We start from the raw sequence: 18,986 nt of genomic DNA on the forward strand, positions 1-18,986 counted from the left end.
AGCAATATGGTGCACACAAATCTTCCAATTCTTTCGAAGAATAATAAGGAGCACGCCTTATACTCCTTTTTTCGCTTAATTTATTATTGAAAGTTGTTTGCGGAGACTGAACATGCACGGCAGTGAGGCGTGCGCCTCCCACTTTCTTATTCAAGGAACGAAGAGGCATGCCCTCCCCCTCACCCCATTCCTTTATCCAAGTTCATTTAGTGTATTTTAATCGGACGACTAAAGTTTGAGGAATATGGCGAGCGCCAATCGTTCAAATATTCGGGAGATAGTGAAGCGAACGCTTCCTATATCCCTTTTCATCCCAAGTTTATAAATCAAAATGTTTTTTAAGTATTATATTGATTTATAAAAAATGATTTGAATTTTGTACGATTAATGTCTTAATTAGACGACGAGAATTCGAGCAATATGGCGAACGCCAATTACTCGAAGACTCGAGAGATAGTGAAGCGGATGCTTACTATACCCCTTTTCATCCAAAATTTAAATTATAAAAATAAAGTCTTTAGTAATTTTATTTTATTTAGGGAAAGTGATTTGAATTTGTAGTTAAGGGTTTTAAGTAGACGACGAGAATTCGAACAACATGGCGGGCGCCAAACATTCGAATACTCGGGAGATAATGAAGCGAACGCCTCCTACCCCTTTTTTCATCCCAAGTTTGAATTATGAAAGAGTATTTAGACGCCAAGAATTCGAGCAATATGATGATCGCCAATCATCCGAATACTTGAGAGATAATGAAGCGAACGCATCCTATACTCTTTTTCATCCATAGTTTTAAAATTGAAAGGGTTTCGAATAGTATATTGATTAAAAGAAATTAGGTTTGAATTCGTGAGAATTAATTGGGTTCGAGAAGGATTACTCGATATTGGAAAAATACTTCATCATAATTAGGATAAAATAAGCATTTTTACTAATGTTCAACTAACCATTCAATTAACATATATTCTAATAAAAGTTAGAACTCATAATTAAAACAATCAAGAAAATCAAGTTAAAACAAAAACCTATTTTACTACTAGGGTCATATTAATTTATTAACTCTAAAACCAGCGTAAGCGATAAATAACAACTCCAAAACGGAATAGGGTGTATAAGAATTAAAAGGGGTGAAGCCCCAAGAATCAAATTACGAAGGCCCGACAAAGGACCTAAAGCAAAAGGATTAGGAATGGACCCTAAGGTCCAAATCCTCTTCCACACGTCCAAAAAAAACAAATGAATGGCCAGTAGGAACATATATAGTATGAGGCCGAAATGGGCAGCTCCTTGTGTGAGTACAAAACACGGATACCCACGAATGAGGAAAAGGACATCATGAGCCGGCCAAAACAAAATGCAGCGAATTAATTTCCATTATTAAAATAGTTTTGAAAAAACAAAAAGACTTTAGAGAATCTCATCTGGCGGCGTTTCCCATAAATTAGATAACCTTTATTATTAAAAAAACATTAATTCATCTTTTATTGAGATTTCAACGGACACAATCAACTCTTAAAAGAAGAGAATCTGCTACAACTCTCCTAATTCAAACACCTCTCTCTCTCTCTCTCTCTCTCTCTCTCTCTCTCTCTCTCTCTCTCTCTCTATATATATATATATATATATATATATATATATATATATATAACGTCAATTGCTCACTTTATTTCATCAGACTAAAAACCTTTCTAAAAAAAACAGAGGAAATCGAAATTGTCTTAGACTCCTAGAACCAAGGCTGAACATTTCATGGTGTTCATCCTTACCAACTCAAAAAAAAAACGCTGACTTCCCTCTCTCTATATAACGCCAATTGCTCACTTTCTTTCTTCTAACATCAGACTAAAACCTTTCTAAAAAAACAGAGGAAACCGAAATTGTCTTAGACTCATAGAACCAAGGATGAACATTTCATGGTGTTCATCCTCACCAACTCAAAAAATGAAAGCTGACTTCCCTCTCTCTCAGCTAGCACTGGTTCTCGGCTTCAACAAAGAGGGAAAAATCAAACCAAAACAAAAAGCACGAGCAAACTCGAAACAAAAAGAAGAAAGTTCTAATATCGAATTTCATGGGTCGCAGCAAGATTATTTTAAGATCTATAATAATCTAGTACAAATAGTCATGCATAAATACACAATCATCAAATCAAACATGTAAGAGGCTAACACATGGAGTTTCGATGCCTTGAAAAGGTTGGAGAAAGGGACGAAAGGTTCCGTCGGAGCTTCGCGACTCCGCCGAGACGCCGACAATGATTCTTTACCTCGAGTAAGTGCTTTTTCGACCCTTAGCGTGAGCTTTTCTTCCGTCTTTTTACTTAACTTTCGGCGCCTCCTTATTCTTACTTCTGTGCTCGATGTGATTCTGTCAGGGTATTAGCTCGGATTACTCAAAGTTCTGATGATAAACTCTGAGCACCCCTTTGGTGTTTTGAGCTTTTGGGTACAGGTTGAGGTGGGAATTTGGCAGCGTAATGATATCCCTCTTTCTATTGCTTCAGGTTCCTTTTTAAAGAGCCCTTATACGAGGTTTCTTCGTCCTTATTCTTTATGAGCTGGCGAGTGGATCAAGGATCAATCCGTTATTGAAAATCTTTCACAGATTTTGGTGTGGTCCCACCAAACGGAAGTGGTAGGATGAAATTTTGTTTTGTGGTACCTCCCAAAAAATGTGTGACTAATCATTCAGATCTTTTCCATAGAATATTTATAGCGGTAAGATTTGTACTTGTTGTGGTAAGGGATTTTTTACTGTTATGTAGATTCAGCTTTAAACGATGTATGGCCCTTAACTATTCCTTATTTCAAAAGGACTCCCTAAATGCCACTCCCGCTTTGATTTAGATTGGGGTATTTACTTTCGCGGTTTTGATGCTTACGTGATATTGCTTGATAATTTAAGTCTCGTGACCTCCTTTTCTTCTGCACTTTCAGGTTGTACTACGACTTCGGACCCATGATGGTGGTTAAATGGTCGAGTGGAGATTGAGGCCATTTGCAAGTTTGCAGCCCGTGTGCACCTGGTCTTTGGTATGCTGTCTAGGACATGAGGTTATGTTCTTATTACCCTTGTACTTATTGATTTTGTTGTTGGGTCATTGTTGAATTGCATATTGTTTCTATTTCCACTTTGTTCTCGCATTTCATTGTCCATAATATTTCAGTGTAGGGAATGTTGTTGTTAGTTATGATGTGTTGTAGGTTACCGTTGCAGTCTTGCTGCTGCGTCCTGCATTGGAGCTTGGTTCTCATCGCCTTGACTCCATTTATAAACCCTGCCCTCCATTGTCGAATGACACTTGATTTCTGCATTGCAGCTTGGTTTTGTTGCCTCCTAACAGCTAGGTTAGATAACAACTTGAGGTTGTTTTCAGGGCATTTGAATTATTGACCAATATGCTTACTACTTGTCATAGCATTCTCTAGTGGACAACAAAATGGTAGCTCTCTTCAATCCATGGTCCTGCAGGCGTGATTCTACCAGAAAACCTTTGCGGCTTACTAAAGAAGTATTTTCAACTTGTTTTGATGATAACCTGTTAATTCAATGTTTCAATTAATGTATTTTTTGGATTTTGATATGGTGTTAATTCCGTTTTTCCTTCTACAGTTGTGATTACAGTTGGAGCATATGTCCAAAAAGGTGTTGGCGGTACCGACCATTGTGGACTCTGTAATGGTTGCCGCTGTTGGATTTTGATAGCCTGATGGAATAGAACGTTAACCGCAACCAAAAACCTCTCCTCAGGTATAGTAGAAAACTTTGAACCGATTTATGCTAGTAAAACTCTAATTTTTAATGGCCAAGTCGATGTGTTTTCCCCTAAGAGCTTTCATTACCTTTTTGTAGCATCAAAGGTGCTGGCAACGATAACCATAAGATCCAATGCTGTGGAATGCCTTAACGCGTTGTAAGTATTGTTGTCTGCACTGGTGGACCTTCCGTGTTTCTGCCCATGTGAGTTTCTATGAGATCCCACTCTGCTAGCACCGGAACTCCTTGGTTGTTTTTCAATGAGCTATTGCCCTTCTTTTCTTTTCCTGTTCATTGGAAGCTTCAATATTCTTCCAGTAATTATGTGCACTGACATGAGGATACCAGGTTATAACTTTCAGAAGAACGAGCTACACTGCGGAACTTCTGCCTTCTAATGGGAGAGCAAAAGCTATGAAGTCCATGACAACATTCTCTTATGCGGATTGCAATTCACATCACTTGTTAAATACAACAAGTCCTTTTTGTCAAATGAAAAATGGAAAATTTGAATGTCTTGTAACAGTTATGCTTTGTATGCAAGTGCGAATTACTGAAACGGAGTCAATGGAACTTAGGATGTAGCTTTGGATTTGTTTTCGTTATGATCTGCGTTTTCCTCACGACTTGGCTTTGTTGCAGCTTACGGCTTGTATCTATATGTTTGGCTTATGCAGCCTGTAGTCGTTTTTTGGTTTATGTTGTTGGCGTTATAACGTCATTTTTCCCTTTACCGTACTTGGTTCATTTCACGTTTGATGTTATTTCTCTGCCATGTACTGCCGCGTTCCAGTTTCTCAAGTCTACTTTCTCTTGTAGCTTTCTTTGCTTTTTAGTGGCATTTTCCTTTTATCTTATCTGAATGTAACATTTGGAACATATGGGTTGCATTATGGTTACCTCTTGTAATGCTGAAAACAAACTGATGGTTGTACTTGGAAATCGGTTTTTATGATGATAAACAATTGGATGTAGTTGTATGGATTTAATGGTTTATGTAAAAAGTTTTAATGGATTTGGATAACTGGATTTGCAATTTGAGTTTTGGATATTTAAAATGGAATTGGATAATGATAAATGGAGAACGAAATGACTTAAGTTTAATGTGGTTTGGATTGACAAGGGATAATGGATTTGAATATAAAGTGAATAATGGTTATGAAAATGAGTTTTAAATTTGGTTTGGAATGGGCCTAACAAGGAAAACGTGAATGGGCCCATGTATTTTTACAAAGAACAAAATAATGAATGGGCCTCTTTGATTGAAAATGAATTTGAACTTCAAAAACAATTCGAAAAGAAAATAGGGGTGAAAACAAGAAAGAAAATGAGAATAAAGAAAATTAACGGTTTCCAAAATTTACTTTAAATTTCAAAACTCAAAACTCGATTTAAATTTCAACTTTGAAAACCGACCCGAGATGACATAATACAGACTATAGGCAATGAATTGACGAATCCAAATTGACACGGTTTGTGGATTGAATTGAACCCTAATCGAATGAACAAAAAATTGACCCACTCATGCACCAGAAACACATAACTGGGAACCAAATGTCTTAATCAAGAATGGACTTAGACCCGTGAGTAAGATGAGATACACAATCACCTGGACACCCGGTTAACACAATACAGGGCAAACCATAATGAGCAAGGCATGATTAGGCTGGATCAGATGCCTCAAAACCAAACGGTTTACCGAGCCAATGAAATTGTCTACCAAAGTTATCAACCAAGGGATTAGGGTTTGATTTCCTTGATCCAGTAAGGACTCCCAGATTGGGGTTTTGCTACCTTATTGAATAAGTTAAGGCAATACCAACAAAACCCTAATTTCCTCCTTCGGTAAGATCCCCATATTTTAAGTTTGTGCATCATGCTTTAAGGTTATAAACAACAATGAAAGTTTCAAATAGCCCAGACAAAATTGGGGTATGACACCTCTTTTCAAAAACTTTCTTTGTTTGTGTTTTTGAACTTAGAGATGTTTTAATGATTAGAAACTTTGGCCTTTTGCCATTGAACTTTCAAACTTTTTTTCTTAAATCAAACTTAGGTTTTGTTCGTACTTTTGCCCTTTTCCTTTGAAAATAATAAACGCATCGTGGTGACTCTGGTTTTATTGACGTCAAGTTTACCCATAGCATGATGGTCATGAATTTACCTCTACAATAACCTACTCATGAAATTTTTAGATTTAGAATGAAAGAGACGATGAAAAGAGAAGCTTACCTAGTGGAGAAGGTCCACTGCCTCGTGTGCTTGCTTACAGCTTCAGAAACCCCACAAAAAATGCTCTATGATCTTCAAATAAGAGGAATGGAACAAGAGAAAGGAGGAGAAGAGAGCTTTAAATGAAAAAAATTCTTAAAAGCATGGAATGAATATCAAGCTATGGGTAAACACATCAAGCTTGGAATGAACATCAAGCTATGGAATGAACAAGAGAAAGGAGGAGAAGAGAGCTTCAAATACCCTTTTTTGCCTAAGCCTCCCTTTCGGGTTTTCAACTTAGCGAGTGTACTTATTTTTTATTTATTTTTTTTATCTCTAATTTTTTCCCGAACCTTTTATTCATTTTTTGGGTTCGCCGGGATGCCCATTTTTGCCTAAGCCGTCAACTTAGCGGGTCCTTTTCATACGAAGTATTTTTTTACTACGTCTGTGTTCACAGGGAGTGGAAAGTGTTCACCATCCATAGTTGGAAGCATCATGGCTCCGCCAAATAAAACTTTACAATATATGGACCTTCATAATTCGGAGTCCACTTGCTCCTGTGATCAGATTGTGGAAGAATAATCCTTTTCAAAATGAGCTCACCAGCCTTATAACTCTGAGGACGGACTTTCTGATCGAATGACTTCTTCATTCGCTTTTTATATAACTGCCCATGACAAATAACAATCATTCTTTTCTCTTCGATGAGGTTCAACTGTTCCAATCTGTTATGAACCCACTCAACCTCGTCGAGTTTCACATCTATCATCAACCTTAAAGAAGGGAATTCAACTTCAACATGCAAAACTGCTTCCATGCTGTACATTAATGAGAATGGGGTTGCCCCGATCGAGGTACGCACCGAAGTACGATAACCGTGCAAAGCAAAAGGTAGCATCTCATGCTAGTCCTTGTACGTTACAACCATCTTCTATACAATCTTCTTGATATTCTTATTGGCTGCCTCAAAATCTCCTTTCATCTTCGGGCGATACAGGGAGGAATTATGATGCTGAATTTTAAAGTTCTGGCATAGCTTTGTCATCATGTTGTTGTTGAGATTGGACCCATTGTCCATAATAATCTTCTTGGGGATTCCATAACGACAAATGATATTCTCTTTGATGAAGCGGGAAACCACTTGTTTAGTCACATTGGCATAAGAAGCGGTTTCCACCTACTTGGTGAAATAATCAATAACCACTAAGATGAAACGGTGTCCGTTCGAAGCGTTGGGCTCAATGCATCTGATCATGTCAATTCCCCACATTACAAAGGGACATGGTGAAGTCAAAACATTCAATGGCACGGGAGGAACATGCATTTTATCAGCATAAATTTGGCAGTTATGACACGATCTAGCATGAATGTGGGAATCAGTTTCCATGGTCATCCAGTAATAACCTGCTCTCAAAATCTTATTAGCCATGGTATGACCACTGGAATGGGTTCCAAATGATGATTCCTCTTATAAATCACATCCCCGTTCAAGAAAAACATAGCAGACAACTTCCTCAGTGTTTTCTTATCTGTGATAGATGCATCCTCCGGGTACTCTTGTTTTTCAAGGTATCTTTCGATATCATAAAACCAAGGCTTATCATCTTGCACTTCATCGTTAGCACAGAAAAATCATGGCTCATCCAACCTCATGATTCTGATGGAGGGGGCCTCATTCGCCCATTTAGCTTTAGACATGGATGCTAGAGTAGCAAATGCATCTACTAAGTGGTTCTCTTTTCTCGGGATATGGTCAAACATGATCTCCTCAAAATATGGAATCAACTTAATTACATGCTCCCGGTACGGAATCATATTTGGGTGCCTCGTCTCCCACTCTCCTTTGATTTGGCTGATAACTAGAGTCGAGTCCCCGTATACCTTCAGGAATTTGTTTCTCAAGTCAATAGCTACTTCAATCTCGTAGATGCAAGCTTCATATTCATCCATGTTATTGGTGCCATCAAAATAGATTCTGGAAGTGAAAGGAATATGAAAACCTATGGGAGAAGTAATGACAACTCCCACACCATTTCCCAAAGCATTTTAAGCACTGTCGAACACAAGCGTCCATCGTGATCTTGGTTCAGGGCCTTCATCTGGGTCTGGTATATTGTGATATTCTTTGAGAAATAGCACATCCTCATCAAGAAATTCAAACTTCATTGGCTGATAATCCTCTATAGGTTGATGAGCCAAGTAATCTGCAACTATACTACTATTGATGGCTTTTTGAGTTGTATACTGAATATCATACTCTGTTAAAATAATTTGCCAACAAGCAACTCTTCCTGTGAGAGCAGACGTTTCAAAAATATACTTAATTGGGTCCATCTTTGAGATCAGCAAGGTGGTATGACTCAACATATATTGTCTCAACCGGCGAGCAGCCCATGCCAGAGCGCAACAAGTTTTCTTGAGCAGTGACTATTGGATTTCACAACTGGTAAACTTTTTGCTCTAGTAGTATATTGCATGCTCTTTTCGGCCAGACTCGTCATGTTGGCCTAATACACACCCCATTGACTCATCAAGGACGGGGAGGTACATGATCAATTATCTTCCTTCTACCGGAGGCATAAGAATTAGAGGGTACTGTAGCGGGGTATTCGTTACCATTAGAGATATTGACTAAATCTAAGGTAAACCATACAAGTCGAGTCGCCACCGCACTTCTATTTATCCAAAGGAATGGTTAGAAAGCGAACAAAAACCTAAAAGTTTTACCGAATCAAAAACTAGTAAAAATGTCAGAGATCTGGGTAAGGGGGTTGGTTATGCAATGGGAAGGTTTTAAGCACCCAAAACATCCTAGGTACTCCTAGGGAGCCCTTTTCACATTTGTTGTAAGGTTGGTATTTTGTGAAAAATTGTTTGTGCAAACATGATTGAAGAGATGAGAAGAGAATATACAAGTTATTTACATTTTGTGTTTGGATGGATAAACCCATTGCCTACGTACCATCTTAAAAAAGATTAGGATCAAAACCTCGTAGTTCGGGGTAAAAATGTCAAAATGAGTTGGTGAATTGATTGGTCCAAAAGCCTTAAGGTCTTTTGTTATCCAAGGGAGAAAACTCAACCTAAAACTACAAATCCACCATGTGAGGATAGCTTCAACATGCTAGTGAGGGGTTAACCCTATAATAAGCATGGAAGACTCATTGTCCATCACTAAGGATATAGGTGAGTATTACATCTACCTCAAGGATAACTCAAACCTAATAGCTAAAGGCTATGAAATATTTGATTTAGAAAGTGGCCATTGAAACCACAAAAGAAGTATTTGAATGGGTTATATTTACCAATGAAAAGTATTTACAAAATATGGTCAAAGTTGATTTACAAGCTCAATTCAAAATAAGTGTTATGAAAAGAGAGTTTGGAAATCAAAAGCATAAGGCTTAGGTTTCTAATGTTTGAAAAGAGGTGTTAAATGTTTGCACAAAAGTTTTGGCTTGGGTTAGAGTGGAGGGAAGAAGAAGAAGGGCTAATAGTCCTAATCATACAAGAGATAAGGGATAATAAACAAGACCACAAATGGAGTTCCTCTCTTGAGATCATATTGATGATCGAAGTAGCTCCCATCCTTTAGAATATGCAAGCAAAAAAATAATAGTAAGCTCAAGCAACAATCAAACAAGCCTCTTAAGAGATCCTCAATGTATCTTGTATCTTTCACTTTGGATGAACATGGCAATGGTTCTTCAATTTGAGCTCTCATAGGATTCCCTAGCACAAGAGCACACACATCAAAAGTTTTATGAAGCAAATCAAGAATGGACAAGAGTGAGTTTAGAGGTTTGGTCCTTCTAATCCATCTTCACCATTTAAAGTCATTTTACTCTAATTTGCATAGGGAAAGTCCTAGAAACTAAGTCCATTTGGTCCAAAACCATCAAAACAAAACACAAGCACAATAATATATACACAATTATGTGCTCAAGTGAGCAAAAGGAAAATTGCATTAACATAAACATGTGCTCAAATGAGCAAAGGGGAAAAGCAAATGAATAATATGTACAAGAATAGTAAATTGCATAAATGTAAAGAGCATGAATTAAATGTTAATGGTCAATGGTTAGTGTTAGTAGTTAGTGTGCCATAAGGCAAATTTAGCGCTATGTTAAGCAATCGTAATTGGACTTATGTAGAAGTCACAACTATCTGATGTCGGTCAATAATAATGTAGGCAACAACACAAGTTAGAGGTCTTGATTAGTGAATCAAACTCCAACAACTTGCCATGCCAAAAAGATTAGAAATGATCTTGTATTAGTTTAAGTCCTTTGCATGATTTAGAAAGCAATCTATCCTTAATGCAAAGCCATTCACTTGATCATTTGATCAAGATGAATTAGATTTGAATCAAGGAAGATTAAACCTCCCTAATTAATGCTAACCATCAACCTTTAACTCATTGATCAAAAAGAAGAAAAGAAGAAAAGAAGAAGAAGAAATAAAGTGCATTAAATGAAATGGAATGTACCAATCAACAAATGTTGACCAAAGATAGGGAAGATCAAGGTCAAATAATAGAAAACATAAGCAAAATGAAGATTGGAAGTCAAGAAATAAACAAAATATTTTTGGCATTTTTAATATTTAAAATAAAACTTGAATTGAAATATTAAAGAAAGGTCAAACTTCAAACTCACTTCAAATCAACTTTGAAAAGTCCAAGTGAATTATCCCAAGTTCAACAAGGTCAAACAAAGTTTGACAAGAAAATTCAGCATTTTTAAAAGTCAGAAACTATTTTTAATCAATTAAAAATGAATAAAAATAACTTAATTGAACTAAAATCTCAAATAAATCTCAAATCAATTAATAAATTGATGAGAATATTTTTCATAGATCTATCATCATTCAAAGAGGTTGAGAAAATATTTTTGTATTTTTTGAATATCAAAAACAATTTAAAATGAATTAAAAATAACCAGAAAAGAGAAAATTATTAAGAAATAGCAAATGATAAAATTAAAAATATTAAAAATCATTTGTAGAAACTAGAAATTAAAAGAGAAATAATGCAATTGGTCCCATAATTTTTGGACCAATAATAAAAGAGATATGGATTGTAGAAAATGAAATGGAATTTAAAAATGAAATAGAAAATAAAATTAGAATTAAAAAAAATGGAAAAAGCGTGAGCCCTTGGATCTGAGCTCATTAATTGAGCTGGCAGATGCAAGGATCCACAAGCGCGCGCCTAGTGTATTCCAGAGTCAATGCAACCACATGGATATTAAAGAAAAGTCATAACAATGAAGCATGGAGATTAAATATGGAGAATGCATCGCACGACTCAGATTGGATCTGGCAAATGGACGGTGGCCAGCACCACCGTCTTCTCCGGCAAGCTCCGGTGAGAGTTCAAAAATGCAGAGATTCAAATGTTAACTAAAATGCACGATCTAGACACCATTCGAAAGGTGAAGTTATGTACATCACTCCTATGCCACTCAATTCCACTCTAGATTCCTATTAAGAGAGAAATCAAAGATGGAAGTTTGGTGGTGTTCAACTGAACTTGCTCAATTTCAACAATTAAGCACACAATAATGATGCCTATATAGAGAGGACTTCAGACAACACAAGATCAAGGCAAATGAAGCAAAATATGATGAGATTCGAAGCGAATTTCAGTCGAGCAAAACCTTTGGATTGTGAAGAATTGAGTCATTCTCTTTGGTTCCTTTTGCAAACAGAAGCTTCAATGGATCAAATGAAGAAGGTCTAGGAACTTTAGATCTTAAAATTCAACCAAATGCAATTGAATTTCAGATCTGAATTTTTAGAGAAAAATGAAGTTTGTTCCTTTGGTATGGGTGGGGATTCAATTCAATAGGGATTTAGGCGCCATTAGGTTGAAGAATTGTGAAGGCATGGTATGGTATTTATAGATGGAGAGAGCTGAATGCATGAGCTAATTCGTGTGCATGGCAAATGGATTTTGAATTGCATGGGCCTGTGTAAGCATGTGGAAGGCCCAATGAGGGTTAAAACAACTTGCTGAGTTCATGTGAAATGAAAATGGACGTGTACATTTGATGTAATCAGCTCTTGCATGGCAATTGAATCAAGTTTTCAAAAATGCACCTAATTCTTCATGTCTTCGAAAATGATGCTTCCAAACTCCAAATGCAACCTTATGAGTAATGGTTAGAAAGCTTGTTGCATAAGGAACAAATGCTATGTTGATCAAAACTCCAATTGGGCCTTGGAAATTAGTGAAATTTGACCTTGAAGTGTAGGGTGCAAAACATGCATATGTGAAGTTTCCAAAATTGGCCAATGTTCAAGCCCTTCTGTTTCAGTGATGCAAGCTCCAAATGATAAACTCTTCAACATGAAAGTTGTAGATATTTTCAATATAATCAATTAAGACTTAAATTTGTCATCATTTGGATTTTTAATGAAGAAGTTATGGGCACTTGATGTTGGACTTTTTCACATTTCAATGCATTTGGCCCAAAGTGACCTATAATGTTTTGCATTATCACATGTATTTATTTTGAGATTTTGCAATTTTTCTCAACATAACATTTGAAGTAGACACAATAATATTTCCAATTCATTAAGTCTCACCTCAAAATCATGAAAAATGAATGAGTTATGTTCTTGGGAAGTTGACCCAAAATTAGGGTTTCAGTCAAAATGACCTATAATGACTTGGAATGGATCATGACCTTCCAAGCTTCAAATCAAGTTTTTATGAACATGAAAGTTGTTCATATTATCCTTAATAACATTTTTTCTCTTGGGGTCATCTTCATTTGATAATCACATCAAACGTTGGGTCTCAGTGTATTTCAAAATAGTCAGATGAATTGACTGATCAACTTCTCAAATCCACAACTCAGATCTTGATGAATTGATGATTAAGGACACTCAAATAAGTCCAAATATGCATGAAATGATGAATTAAAGAACTCCCCTTGATTGTATTTGACCATGGGTTGAGGTTGCTTCATGAGCAAGGCATTGTTGATGATCAGATGAATTAGGGTTTCCTTGGGAAACAAACTCCAAACCCCTTGACTTGATTTGATCAAAATGATGAATTGAGATAATTGGGAGGCATATTTGATGGATGAGAGCTTTAGGAACCATTACCATGCTTGCTTTCATCTTCTCTTGATCATATCATTGCACAAAGGATCTCCTAGAAGCTTTTTAGATCTTGTGATTGCTCAAGCTACAAACAAGAAATGTTAGTGACATATTTTTGTGCTTTTGGTTAGTAGATAAAAATGAGAAAAGCAATGATATACAGTTCAAGCATGCTTGGTGATATCAAACCACTCACAAGAGAGATCCCACCTAAAGGCAAAGGGAACCAAGATACTCATGATCCTTGAGGCTATGCAAATGCAATGTTATGATGCCATGAGGGATCTTAGGGCCAAAAATAGGGTCTTACAGGTACTTGCAAGTATTCCTTTATTCTTTTGAATGCTCCTTGACAATCTTCGTTCCACTTGACGACCTGATCTTTTCTTAATAACTTGAACATTGGTTCACAAGTGGATGTTAGATTGGAGATGAATCTAAAAATGTAGTTCAACCTCCCTAAGAAACCACACACTTCTCTTTCTGTATTTGGTTCAAGCATCTCTTGAATTGCTTTTATTTTTGCAGGATCAACCTCGATTCCTCTTTCGCTTATCAGAAAGCCAAGTAATTTACCAGATCTTACCCCAAAGGTACATTTGTTCTTCCTCAATCTGAATTTCCTTAATCTCTCAAACAATTTCTACAAGTTGACTAGATCTTCTTCCTCTTTATGGGACTTTACAATCATATCATCCACATAGCACTCAATCTCCTTATGGATAATGTCATGGAACAGGGTCACCATAGCACGTTGGTAGGTTTCCCCAACGTTCTACAAACCAAAAGGCATTACCTTGTAACAAAAGGTTCCCCAAGGCATGATAAATTTGGTCTTCTCCATATCTTCCGGAGTCATTTTGATCTGATTGTAATCGGAGAAACCATCCATGAAAGAAAATACCGAGAATTGTGCAATGTTATCTACCAATACATCAATATGAGGAAGCGGGAAATCATCCTTGGGACTTGCTCTATTCAAATCCCGATAATCGACACACATCCTTACCTTGCAATCCTTCTTAGGCACATGAACGATATTAGCTACCCACGGAGGGTAAGAAGTAACAACCAGAAAACCTGCATCAAACTGCTTTTGAAACTCATCTTTGATCTTCTTGGACATATATGAGCGCGTCCTTCGAAGCTTCTTCTTGACAGGGGGACACTCTTCTTTCAAAGGTAGCATATGCACCACAATATATGTATCGATCCTAGGCATTTCTTGGTAATACTAAGCAAAAATATCAACAAACTCTCGCAACATTTCTATCAACCTTGTCTTCACACTTTCTTCTAAAGCGGCCCAAACCCTAACCTCTTTCACTTCGTCCCCAGTTCCGAGATTCATAACCTCAATCGACTCTTGATGTAGTTGTATGACCTTTTCTTCTTGCCTTAATAACCTTGCTAACTCTTCGGGGAGTTCACAATCTTCCTTACCTTCTTCTTCGACTTGGTAGATCGGATTATCAAAGTCATAATGAGCGATAGCAGAATCGTTATCAATAGAATACGGGATTGATGTGGATCCACATTAATGATGTTTTTATGTTTTTTAAGAAGTTTGTAATGAAAAGAAAACATTTCCATTTAAAAAAAATAAAGATTAAAAACAAAACGAAGAAAGACAGAGACAAAAATATTTGAATGCAAAATGTCCTTTTTTTAATGATAAAGATTGAAAATAAAAACATGGTGGCCCTACATGATTCACTATGCCTTGGGAAGAGTGTAGAAATTATTGCATGATAAAGAAAACAAAACAGAAATTTACTCCTGATCGAGCGTGACTTGGATGATATCCTCAGAAGTCCAGTTGCCGAGCTCTTCCCCTGGAACACTTAGGTGAATCCAATTGTCAGTATCATAATTACTGTCGATGTCGTCACCAAACACATTGGCTTGACCATCCTTGACACAACCAGGACTTGAAAACTTCACTGGAATGAAAGCTGTAAGACCCCAATTTTGACCCTAACATCCCTCATGCTATCTCATCATTGCATTGGCTTTAAGGTCACACCTTGACATCCTCCTTATCCCTCCTTCGATGGGTTTGCATTAGGAGAGATCACCAAGCATATTTGATTGTATCATACTTTGTTTTTTCTTTATTTACTAACCAAAATACCAAAAATAAGTATATATATAGCTTTGTTTCTTTTGTAGGTAGTGTGTGTATCCACCAATGCCTCATCAAGCTCATAACAAGGGTTTAAGACCCTCAAAGCAAGGAGATCAATAAAGAGATAGTTCAAAATGGTTCTAGGCATCATATATGGATCCCTATGTTCTTCATTTATCATTCGTATCAAGAGATTATCAAGAGCTTGAAGCTTGTTTGCCTTGGAAACCCTAATTCATCTGGGCATCTTGTGTGACTTCCTCAGCAAGTTTCTTCAACAATTGGTCCAATATATCAAGGGTTACTTCATTTAACATCATCTTATACATATATGATCCTCTATAAGTTCAAAATATCAAGAGAACTTCAAGTTTTCAAGTTGGTTCAAGGTAGTTGACCAGAGAAAGTCAACTAATCAAAACTGGGGTTCCCTAGACCCTATCTCCTACAATGTTTGTCATATGAAAATGATTCCAAGATAAAATTTACTCCTTATGACATTCCAAATAACTTCCATGTTTAGGTGAAGATCTAGTTTTTCTTGGAAAGTCATTTTGTATGGTGAACGATTATAGGTCATTTTGTTTATGCCCTAGTTAGGAGGTCAACTTCCAAGAACCATAACTTGCTCAATTGTTATGATATGAAGGCCATCAAAGTTTCATGATCAATTTCAATATGTACTACCCAAATTTTATTCTTTGATAAACCTCAAATTCAACTTGCAAGGGCATGTTCCAAGAGGAAACATTATAGGTCATTTTGGGGCATTACCATTAAACAAGCAATTTTCCTCAACTTCTAAAATGCATAACGCCTTCATGCGAAATCCAAATGAGGTCAAATTCGTAACGAAATTGGATAGGATTGAAATGGATGAAGAAATATTTTCCATTTGAAGCTCATAGCAAAAGTTATTCAAGGTGGAATAAGTGGACATTTGACTTTGTACTTAGAAAATTTTCAATTATGTTTGATTTCTCAAACTTCCACCTAAAATTCATCATGGCCCAAGCTTCAAATGGAAAAGAGTTCAACATGAAAGGTGTTTTCATTGATGTCACCTTTCCAAAAAGTCTAAGATCATCTCATTTGGACCAAGACTGAAGGACTTCTGCATGAGTGTAATGCATGGCCCCATTTAGAAAGATTTGTAACCAATTTTCATTTCAACATTGCATGGTCCCTTGATTTTATTTCAGCATCATTTGGAATTGGGTTTGGACCTTTTGACGTCATTGATTGGGCTTTGTACACTCCTATGCAAACATGCATGAGATCATTGCTATTTTTATATTTTTGATGGAAGTGTGTGAAAAGAACTTGGTAGCCTATAAATACATGCCCCCGGTGATCAGAAATTGGATCCTCGGGCCCAAGCTTCGACCCCCTTCTTCCCTAAACACCATTGAAAGGATAATCTTGAAGATTTCTTGAGAAATCGAGTTTCAATTCTCATTCTGTTTTAGAATTGAAACTCCAAGAGTCCAATCTTTTTAACCATACAAATCATCTCCTACAAGTTTCTAGAGTCATGCCAAGCCAATTTTGAAGCAAGATCAAGCTAATTTGAAGCTCCTCGAAGGTGAGCTTTCAGAAACTTTTCTTCTTCGATTCTCCCTCATTTCTCATCCATTTTGATCTATTGTGGTTTGCTGAAGTCCTACCAATGTAGGCAACAAGATTGAGTTGCTTTCAGGTCAAATCGAAGCGACTCAGTTCATGATCCTCAAAATTCAAATCCCTGTATCTTTCAATATACTAGGAATTGGAGAAAAATGAGTCCAGATTCGAGCTCTTGAGCATTTTTTCTTTAAAATCATGTCCTTGTTTTTCATTTTGGTGAGGGTTGGTGGCCATCCAGTCTGATGAGGTTCACAGAAGAAGATGACCGGAGCCCTAGCTCTGGTGGTGTGTTGGCGTGTCCCCAACCCTTTGATCCATTCAATGTTTTAATCTTGGCCCTTGATTCTGATTACCATTGGTGTGACGCGTTTGACTTGGTACCGTGGATAGTGTAGACATGGCCATCAGATCTGCGACCTCAATTAATGAGGGAGATCTGATGGCCTTTGTTTTTTTGAATTTATTTATATTTTCTGATTTTTCATTTAATCCATTTATTTTTTTTAATTCATATTAATTTCATTTTTAATCCAAAAAATATGGGACTTTCACCAAAAATCTTTAAATATTTTTCTCTTCCATATTTTGAATTAAAATTATTTTTTGGATTAATTTTGGGATTTTTCATGAATTAAATGTTTTTGTGTATATTTTTAATTGTTTAAAAATACTTCTGACTTTCTAAAAATCATGAATTTTTTTGTCTAAGGTCCTATGACCTTGTTTGACCTAGCATAAGTCCCTTGGCTATTTATTTTGTTTTTTTGAAGGGATTTGAGGTTTTGTCCAAATTAAAATGTATTTTAATTCATTTTTAATATGATTTTTAATTGATTAAATGTTTAAAAATTATGTTGAGCTATTTTTATGGTCTTGTGATGTTTGACTTTCTGTTTGGGCCTTGGGCATAGTTGATTTAACTTTTGTTAAATCAAAACCATTGGATTTAGGGGATTGATGAAATGTACATTTCATCTCCCAAAATGAATGAATGGTTTTGATTTGATGAAATTCCTCTCATGATCAATTTGTGTTTCTATCTCACCATCCCTCTTCATCTTCATCCCTATTCTTTCCCATTCCCTCATTTGACCAATGAAATCTCTAATGTCTAAAGGGTAATTGATTCATCAATGACCTTGTGTCAGATGAATCAATACAAGTATGACTGAGATATTTCCCTCCCATTTTCTTTTAGTGTGTGGTATGTTTTAGGAGTTTGGTTCTTTGTACAAAATCTTTAACATCCATTAACACCTATATTTTTATTGCCCGACCTCAGATAGTTGTGACTTCTACATAAGTCCAATTATGATTGCTTAACATAAAACTAAATCTGACCCTAAAGGCATATCATTCTAGTAAGTGATATTGTAAGTCTCCCATTCTTCATGGCATTGTGTGGAGACTTGACATTTTTTCCCTTCATGAGAGCTAGTGGCATACTTGTTGAATTATCCAAGTTGGAGGCCTTCTCATGGATGATGTCCTGGTTCAAGGATCCATACTTATGAATGAATGGTTGAGTGTTCTCCAAAGAATGACTTAATCAATTAAAACTCAACACTAACTTTTGACTAACTTTTATTCATTATGCTTTTACTTTCAAGCCATTTCCTTTATGCAATTTTAGTTTTCAGTCATTTATCATTCATTGCCATTTACATTTCATATCACTTGTCTACGTTTATGTCCTTTTTCACTTTGCTCATTTGAGTCATATCTTGTGATTGTATATACTATTTATGTGTTTCTATCTTGTTTTTCGTCTTAGGACCTAAAAACACCACCTAATAACAACAACGAAACCTAAAAAACATTTGGTGGACTGTTCGGATTTGATCTGAGCTTTGGACTTAGAATTAGGCATCTTTCCCTATGCTAAAAGACTTGGCCAATGCCAACATCTGAGACTAAGCTATTCTTGACAAGTGACCTTCATCTGATGCGAGACTTTGAATCTCTTTACTTCATATGCTATCTTGTCTCTCTGCCTAATTGTTAATTTCTTATGATCTTTGTCTGATGTTTTATTCTGAGTTGATCAAGGAATATTTCATCTGATACATGGGAAGACAATGAAGACTGCTAGCTATGGGAATGCTTGCTTGGATGTGGCTATCTTTATTTGATGCCTTGATAT

General features: G+C 36.3%; 1 long non-coding RNA gene across 11 annotated transcripts; it reads left to right on the forward strand.

Annotated features, from left to right (window-relative positions):
- The first annotated feature begins 1,648 nt into the window (after positions 1-1,648).
- On the forward strand, positions 1,649-4,557 carry LOC127129245 (uncharacterized). Of its 11 annotated transcripts, none has more exons than XR_007806277.1 (6): positions 1,649-2,271; positions 2,375-2,852; positions 2,937-3,053; positions 3,204-3,511; positions 3,613-3,750; positions 3,853-4,557. It is a non-coding gene; the product is annotated as an uncharacterized LOC127129245 (long non-coding RNA). The 11 variants fall into 11 exon arrangements; XR_007806280.1 differs by having other exon boundaries at positions 1,650-2,271; positions 2,375-2,717; XR_007806275.1 differs by having other exon boundaries at positions 1,650-2,271; positions 2,375-2,634; positions 2,765-2,852; positions 2,937-3,511.
- The last annotated feature ends 14,429 nt before the right edge of the window (positions 4,558-18,986 follow it).

This window comes from Lathyrus oleraceus, chromosome 1 (genome assembly GCF_024323335.1).
Source record: "Lathyrus oleraceus cultivar Zhongwan6 chromosome 1, CAAS_Psat_ZW6_1.0, whole genome shotgun sequence".
Taxonomy (NCBI): domain Eukaryota; kingdom Viridiplantae; phylum Streptophyta; class Magnoliopsida; order Fabales; family Fabaceae; genus Lathyrus; species Lathyrus oleraceus.